The 9,366-nt window shown below is 37.9% G+C and overlaps 1 pseudogene; it reads left to right on the forward strand.

Annotated features, from left to right (window-relative positions):
- Positions 1–5,921: 5,921 nt before the first annotated feature.
- LOC149172095 (kinesin-like protein KIN-14L pseudogene) lies at positions 5,922–8,654 on the forward strand (annotated as a pseudogene).
- Positions 8,655–9,366: the final 712 nt, after the last annotated feature.

Consider the following 9,366-nt stretch of genomic DNA (forward strand, 5'->3'; position numbering starts at 1 on the left):
ACAACTGTCTCATGTATGCTTACTGTACCTTGCTGCTCCATTAAGCTTGTTGTCCCTTCTATTATGATGGTGACTGGTTAGGGCACCTCAGACTACTGCAGCAACCCTCAAACAGTCATCAAAACAACCCTTAATCTCAAAAACCTTTTCTTGGTGAGAACCTTCTGCCTTCACACTGAAGATTAAGGCACAACAAGACTCCAAAACTGCCCACACTGTCCCTTGTTGTGGTGGTATGGCTTGCGGCCTACCACACAACCTAGTTGTAGCTTAACAACCCACATATCAAATAGGCCTCCTCTAAATTCCGTTGTGAGAGCCTCCTTTACAAAAATGACACTTCTCCTTCAATACAACATTAGGCCTCTTCTAGAACAACGTTAGGTCTCTTCAAAACAGGCCTCTATACCCACGCTATTCAGCTCTTCCTTTTGACTTTGGTTAAGCATCATTAATGACTACGAATAAATGATGGCTAAATCTTTCCCTTGTTGCTGCATATATATACCTCCATGAATTACACCCTAGGACAATCTGCGGCTAGAAGACTATGTTACGAATGTCTCCATGAACTGCGTATAACTATCTCCATGACCTGTGTATATATGTCTCCATGAACATCGTATAACTGTCTCCATGACCAGCGTATAAATGTCTCTATGAACAGCGTATAACTTTCTCTGTTTTCTACAGAGATCATCCTCATATTCCTGTGGCTTACTGCGGTTAGGGCATCACTGCAGTTAAGGGCATCATCTTTGGGCCAACGTATCTTCATTGTGTCTCTCCTTCACCAACACCCAAAGACGTGGAGAGGAGGAGACCACACATGAAGAGGATGTGTCTTCCAAATGATTTCAAGTCCTCTATATTTATACTAAAACGTAGATGATGAATAGACACGACTATTGGGCTTCTGAGCCTACATAGGATGCTGGCCGACTTGACAATATGTCTTATAATACAAATAAATTCATAACTCCATGAATACTTATTGGAATCGGATGATTTTTAGATCAATCCTACACCTCTCGACGAGAGGGATCCAATAAAAATATCAGCTGCCATAAATAAGATGACCCACATGGAGTTTGGCCCTAGTTGCTAATTTAACAATTTTTGGTTCAAAGGTGGATTGTACTCGGTGTATTTTTTGTTATATGCAGTAGTTATTTGATTAAATTTGTGTCATCATAATGCAAAATTGTAATTGTTTTAGTTTCTAAATTCTAAAGAGATTTCGATCTATCTATATTTCGTTCTTGTATGTGTAATAATTCACTAATTTGGAATATGTGTGTGTGTAACATGTCCTTCGTGTTCCATGTGATTGTGTCAGGTGACTTAGGTTTTTTATTATTGACTTCAACTCATTCTTAATATTGTCTTTCCAAAGGAACAATATTATCTTATCTACTTTGGACTCAATTTCTTCCACAAGGCTATTTCCAAGAGCTTCTTCTGTGTCTTTAATTTCTTTTGTCCTAGATAAATTTGTCTCTATCAAGTGGTGATGATTTCCCATGCCTTACCACCACATAAGTTTCACATCCTTTTCTTTCTCTACAAATGATTGGAGGGATTGTAAGGATTTCCTCATTCCATTTGGGCATGCACTTGCCAAATGACCATACTCGAACCTTGCTCTACATTTGAAAGTTGCATACTTGTAGTCCAACTTTTGCATCCAAACCTTGCATACTAGCTTAATCGAGATATGATCAAGCAACATATAATAAAAAAAACTTTATTACAACCAATATTACCATATTTTCACGTTAAAAACTACATAAAACTAGTATTAGAATGTAAGGCCTCAAATAGATACAATAAAATCATCCTTTTAGTGACTCTCAGGCAGTTGTGGAGTGTGCCTCCAAGCAAACATCTTTCCATCCTCCGCTATTGATTAACTGGTTAATGAGAATAAAGTTGACTATTAAACAATTATAGAAGGTGTCTTTCACACATGTTCATAGGGAATGGTATGGTATCACTAAAACTCTATCAAGGGGGGGATACATTCATCTTTTTGGTGAGATTATTTACTCTTACTTTGAAAACAACATTCTCTAGAGGTCAAGGAATGTTTACTTTACATGATATTGCCCTTGGCTTATAAATCATGTGGTGCCATACAAATTTTGATTCTATGTGGATTAGGGGTGAGTATACAAGTTTGTAATGTGAGCCATCACTATTACTTGTTTCTTTATACACCATGATCGATGAGTAGGAGAAGACAACACAAACATTCCTTTTGACATTGGAACCAATCCAAATTGACCTGTTGTGTCCTGGATATGGTCTACTTCAAGATTGGTTGTAGACTATATAATGGTTTTTTGGTTACTCTATACCAGTGCATGCAAAATGCATATGTTAATGCATATGTTTCTGGGATGTAGTTCTCTGATGATATTTAGGCTTATCACATATAGATATAGATCATCATGAAAGATTTTAGTTTGCTACGGAGGTGATGAGATGTACTCTCTCACTAGGATATATGTGGACTTTTAAGAAATATATAACTCTAATTTATGTAAAAAAAAAATTAAATTAATATAAAGGTTATTGGTTTTTCATAATATATATATATATATATATATATATCATCCTTTCACTTTTAAAATGTAAGACCTCAAATAAATATAATACGATCATCTCTCACTTTTAATATTCATATAGGTTAATCTCATTCTCATTCTTTCAAAACATTAGTAGAGGATTCAATGGTTTAAAGAAAAGTCACATTTGAGAATTTCCATAAAGAAATAAATTTAGATGAAGATGCATATAAAATATGATATAATGTTTAAAATATAATTTTATTTAAATAATAAAAAGATAACTATGATATTAATATAGTTAAAGTTATTATTCATCTAGAGTAATTTATTAAAAATTCAAAAATGTTTTCTATATAATTTTAATAGTTTTTTAAAGGAAAATTATTTACTCTTTCAATTGGAGGGCAATAATGAAGGTCAATACAACAATATTCATAGGCGCATAACAATTATGCCAATATTTCTCATCATCATATCACTTATAGGGAATTGAACTTGGGTGGCAGAGATAACAATCCTTGTACCCAACCACCCTGTTGGGTTGTGTTATATTCTTTTCATGACTAGCCCCCCTAGTAAACTGGGGGTTAGAGGGGGAGCAAAGCCCCCCCTTTGTTGTGCCAATTACGAAGCGGAGGGTCCACAAGGGGTTTGAGGGGGGCGGGTAGCCCCCCTCTACGGGTCTAGGGCAACGCCCCAGGGAAATTTTTTTTTTTGGACCCTATATTATATTGGGAGGACCTATGTATGGTTTTGTGCATAGTTTTCACACATGGTTTTGGACACGATGGTTTTTCGTTCCATGGTATTGGATGCTTCGGCATGTATAAATATGTATTGTAACATTGAAAGGAATATAATGAAAAATCAATCTGGTAGTTCCGATCTTGGTTTACAGGGGAAAATCTTTGTGTATATGTGTTATGCTCTCGCATTGTTTACTTTCTGTGTTTTAAAATTTGTATGCAGGTAATTTCTGTAGAGGGTTAAAACCTACACACCCAAGAGAACTCCAATTGACATATGTAACTTTTATATATTAGAAAACATATCTAACATTTAGACTCTCAACAATCTAGATAAAGTATTTATATTTCTTAAAGTATCTTTAATAATAATGATTTATTAATAATATTAATTGACAAACCAAATATTGAAATTCAAAAGTATATATTTATACAATTTTAATAAATTATAATATATACTCATATAATCCCCGCTCGGGGTGGTAAACACATTAAAAGTGTGAGGCAAGAGGAAGCATGCAACCCATTGTCACCTGATCATTGGACGGGGGAGGACGGGTTAGCTCATTCTCCACTTTCCCACACATGATACCTCTTAATATGGTGAGTACACTTTCGGCTCACACCTTAAGGCAAGTGATATCACAAATTAGTTCATCGTTACTCCTCTGCTTTGGTTTCCTAATTCTATAGGAGTGGTGAAGTCACTCCCCACACTCCTCTATCATCTGTTAACATGAAGGATTGTTGTTTCAATTTTTGCTACTGGGGACTGTACAAGTCCTCTTGATCCAGACATCCTTTATATTGGATTTTAATCTATGTTGTATGAATTTTTGGTGGTTCCTTATCCGAGTGAGGTTGGAGTCATTTTGGTCCTCTATAGTTCTTTTCTTGTGCTAGACATCTATCTCAACAGGGAGAGGGGCTACCGGGATATCATAAATCCCCTACTCACAACATGGGTTTCCTCTGGTTGCACCAGGGAAATGAACTCTTCCACAATTGGCTCTTTTGGTCAAGGTATTTTTTAAGGATTCAAATATTATGCATATTTATAATATTATAGGTGAATATTCTAGTTTGAAAAGTCATACATATAGAATGTAGGTGAATATTCAATAAAAAACATGTAATTTACTATTAAAATTGGTAAATTTTTGGCGCATATATATATATATATATATGATTTTTTTTAACCAAATGGGTGAATACTTTTTTCAAAAAATGTCCAAAAACTAGCCAATTAGCGAAATTTCGCCCCTAAAATTTTCCTTGTTCTTGGTTCGATGAGGAATCATAGTGATAGTCTCACGAAATCCATGGTGCAGATCTTTTGGAACTTGAACAACCTCCCTTTGGTTATCAAGCAGGTGCTTCCTCTCACCTTAATTTCCAAGTTTTGACTGCAATTTCTCACTCTAGATTTTATTACCTTGAATTTCCAAGCAAGACAATAGCTCCCAATCATGGTTGACACTCCCACAAGACATATTTCTCACTGACAATATCTTTGTCATTTTGGTTTTTCTAGCATGTTCTCTTTTTTTGCATATATATGTACTCACATAAACACTCTCTATAATAATAGCTTTTGTATCCTCAATATTTATTTTTGGACAAAAGACTAATTATTCAATCGATAATCTAGTTTCCCATAAGTAAATCACAAAAGATAATAGTTTGATATATAACTGTTTGATGAATTAATCGTTTGTTTGACATACAAGGTGCATTGGAGCTGCAGAAGTGGTTCTAATACCAAAGCGGAAGCTGTAGCTCTCTGGGTCTCCTATGGTTCAACAACTTCTTGGGTATCCCTCACCTACATATATATTAGACAAAGAAAATCAGAAAGGTTGTCTAATTGTTTTGGGAGACCTCTTTCTTATTCAACATTTAGTGAAGGGCTCCCATTCCAGAGACAAAATATTAGAAAATGTGACAAAAAAAATTAGGAAAATATTAGAAAGTTTATTTTCAATAGCATATTTTCATTTTCTCTGTGATCTCCATAAAGATACAAAATTGTGTTGATGAAAGTTGTAAATTCAATTTGAGAAATTTAAAAATCGATGATCAAATCAACTCCTTTATTATTCCTTAACGCTAAATAAATTAACATTACACACTTATAAAAGATTGCATTATCGGAGCCAAGGTAGTTCCACGGGAAGTTATGATGTGTTTATGCGACTAAGGTAGCTGGGCTTCTGGTCGGCTCAACATTCGACTTGACCGGTGGGATTGGACTTGTTCAGTCTTCTCTACTAATACTAAAGAAATCCCCATTAAAATTCTCATATCAGCTCTCCTTTCGCACCCATTCTCGGCTCGCACCCATTTCGAAAACAGTCCTCTTCGCGAATGAAAACAAGCTACCTTAAGCATCGAGTATTTTGAAATTTATTCTCGAGAAAGAAAGTTCAAGGCCTTGTTGAATTCGATTGATTGATTGATTGAATTCGAGAAAGAAAGTATCTGTAGTAAATGGTACATACCCACTTGCTGAACCGCATTGATTGAGTTCGCATTCAGGGCCAAGCCTCTCCAGTTGGGGTTTTTCAGTTTTCTATTGAGATTTGTCGAATAAGAGGGAAAAATGTCTCTGGAACCAGATTCTACTCCCAGCAGGGTCCCTTCCCCATTGGTTTCCGGCACGTCTCCCTATCCTCCTCCCAGAAGTTCGTTTAGTCAGAGAAGGCACGAGGCATTTTCCGACGATATGTTCAGGAGTGAAACGGATTTACAGGTTTCTAGCGCAGAAAGTAGTGGATCGCAAGGTCGATGGGCTTCACTGAAAGCAGAGGAAGCAGGTAATAGGAGGTTTCAAGCTACAGCATGGATAAAGAGCATGGTTGGTTCTCTAGATATACCATGCGAGCCATCTGAGGAGGAGTTTCGTCTTTGCTTGAGAAATGGGTTCATATTATGTAATCTTATCAACAAGGTTCAGCCAGGCGCAGTGTCTAAGGTCGTTGCAAATCATGTTTCATCAGTTCCTCCTGAAGGACGGCCTTTATCTGCTTATCAATATTTTGAGAATGTTAGGAATTTTCTTGTAGCTGCTGAAGAGATGAAGTTACCTACTTTTGAAGCTACTCATTTAGAGCAGGAAAGCTTGCGGACGGGTTCTACGACAAAGATTGTTGACTGTATATTGGCGCTGAAATCTTATTATGAATGGAAACAGTGTGGAGGAAATGGCTCTTGGAAATATGCAGGCCCTTTGAGGTCCCCCATGATTCCACGAAGCACAGGAAATTTCCTTCAACGCTCAACTCCTTGTGTGCCTGTAAGGGACACTGAAACTCTGCCGGACCTATCAATTATAAACATGGATGACGTTGAAAAACGACTGGGTGACATCTTTCAATCTAAAGACACAATGGGAGCTTGGTTAAAGCGGTTTGCTGTAGAAATGACAAATGACAAGGAAAATGTTGATCAGAACCTTGTTGAAGCCATACAAACTGCTGCACCGGGCTCGATGCAAGCATTCATGAATCTTATCATTGCAATTTTTGCAGAAAATAAACAAGACAAATTTTCCCTGATTCAGAAAAGCCAGGATCAAGACAATCGGCTCATTTTGGATTCTGCAGACCAGAAAAATGGTGACTGTTCACCTTTTCAAAGTCAGGATCCAAAACCTTTGCATATAAGTCAGGAACATCAGATGCGTTTGGAAGCACAAAGAAAAGAAGTCAAGGACATAAGAGACTTACTACTTAGAGCACGGGAAGATGTACAAGGGTTTCAGGCAGAGTGGCGAAAGCATTTTGAATTGCTTGATAACCAGGTCGCAGGAATTTCTAATGCTGCTAGTGGGTATCACAGAGTTCTGGAAGAAAACAAGATCCTTTATAATAGCCTTCAAGAACTCAAAGGAAGCATAACGGTGTACTGCAGAATCCGACCCCATTTTGGAGTTCAATCTGAAGCCCACAGTGCAGTGGAATTGATTGGAGAGGATGGATCCCTCCTGGTCAATACATCCAAAATGGGCAAAGATGTACAGAGGATATTCAATTTTAATAAGGTGTTTGGGCCATCTTCTACACAAGAGGAAATCTACATGGATACACGGCCATTGATCCGATCTGTAATGGATGGTTACAATGTCTGCATTTTTTCATATGGTCAAACAGGATCTGGGAAAACCCACACCATGAGCGGTCCAACAGGTGCTTCTGAAAAGGAGATGGGAGTCAACTATAGAGCACTCAGTGACCTCTTCGAGTTGTCTCAAAAGAGGAAAGATTTAATGGTGTATGAAGTCTCCGTCCAAATGATAGAGGTATACAACGAACAAGTGAGGGATCTTCTCGGAGCACTGACCTCGAGCAAGAAATTAGATATTCGAAATAATGGTCATAAGGGATTTAATGTACCGGATGCTATACTTATGCCTGTTAAAGCTACTTCTGATGTTTTGGATTTGATGAATTTAGGCCAAAAGAATCGCACTGTTAGCTATACTGCACTAAATGACCGCAGCAGTCGTTCTCACAGTGTGTTGACTGTACATGTGCAAGGTACAGATAGTGTTTCTGGGTGTAACCTTCATAGCTGCCTTAATTTGGTAGATCTTGCTGGAAGTGAGAGGGTAGATAAATCTGAAGTAACTGGAGATCGCTTGAAGGAGGCACAATACATAAACAAGTCCCTTTCATCTCTAGGAGACGTCATTGCAGCATTGGCACAGAGGAATTCGCATATACCATATCGAAATAGCAAATTGACTCAATTGCTTCAGGATTCATTAGGGGGCAAGGCAAAGACTCTGATGTTTGTGCACATAAGTCCTGAACCGGATTCATATGGAGAGACAATAAGCACCCTTAAATTCGCTGAACGGGTGTCCTCTGTTGAACTTGGTGCTGCACGCTTGAATAAAGAAAGTGGAGAAGTTCGTGAGCTTAGAGAGCAGGTAGACAGTTTGAAGAAGGCTTTGGCGAGGAAAGAAGCAGAAGTAGCACAGTTACAGAGTGTGAGAGAATCTCCACTTACTGACAAACACAAACTCCAAACGCCAGTGCGAAGTCGTAGATGGAGCCTTGAAGCGCCTGGAATAAGCAAAGTTGAGGTACAAGATGGTATTTATAATTTTGGGATGGGTACCCAAGATGACAAGTGGGTAGATTCAGGAGAGAGATCCAAGGTTAATGAGACGCCGATAAGCCAACAAAATGGCAACCGTCGGAGCAGTCTGGGAAATGACCGTAGAAATTTATCAGGGCTAAAAAGTGGTGGTACAAACGGTGGTACAAATACAGAAACTGATACTGTGGCTCCATTTGCATCGAAAAAGACTTCTCAAATTAAAAAATGACTACAGTCCTTTGGAAAACTAATCAATGGTGAAAAAAGATCTACAATCCAAGTTGATTTATCACCCCCTCTCTGTAGCGGTGAGCGAAGATTATCTAGTGGTCAGAAGCCACTTACAGTGGTCAACAATTCAGGAAGTGGTCGCCCTAGGCGAAATTCACTTGACGGAAAAGCACCCTGGGATCGAAGATAACAGCTTCTCCAAATGGGCATGCAGGGCGAACTTGCAAGACACCACCTGATCAGCAGGCGATGAAGGTGGGAAACCCTGATGTAATAACCTTCAAAAAGGATAACTTCTGCACCAGGGTTGGAATTTGACGGTCATTTTGACCGTCAGAGGCCATTTTGCCGGTAAAATACATTGAAGTTTTTTAAATTACCGTCGGTGTGAAGTCCTTGGAAGGGGCAGAACGTATTTTTGACGGCTAAGGTTATCTTTTGAAAACGTCATTAATAGTTTATTTAAATACTGACGCGTTAGTCCTTATCAACAAATAAACTTTAATTTCGAATCCCTGCGGGCGGGTTACAATTTTAAAATCTGAAAATGTTTACTACAAAATTTTGGAATTCGAACAAGGTACTCTTACAATCTCAACAGGGATGCTAATTGGAAGATTAGCAGTTATTAGATTCATACTCAAGATTATCAGTGGTTGGATTTTTGCTTTTTCTTCTTGCTTTTTTCGTTCTGCTTGGTTTTCCTTTCT

Source organism: Pinus tabuliformis, chromosome 4_2 (assembly GCF_031772625.1).
Source record: "Pinus tabuliformis cultivar Carrire ecotype Pingquan chromosome 4_2, CPIR1, whole genome shotgun sequence".
Lineage (NCBI taxonomy): Eukaryota > Viridiplantae > Streptophyta > Pinopsida > Pinales > Pinaceae > Pinus > Pinus tabuliformis.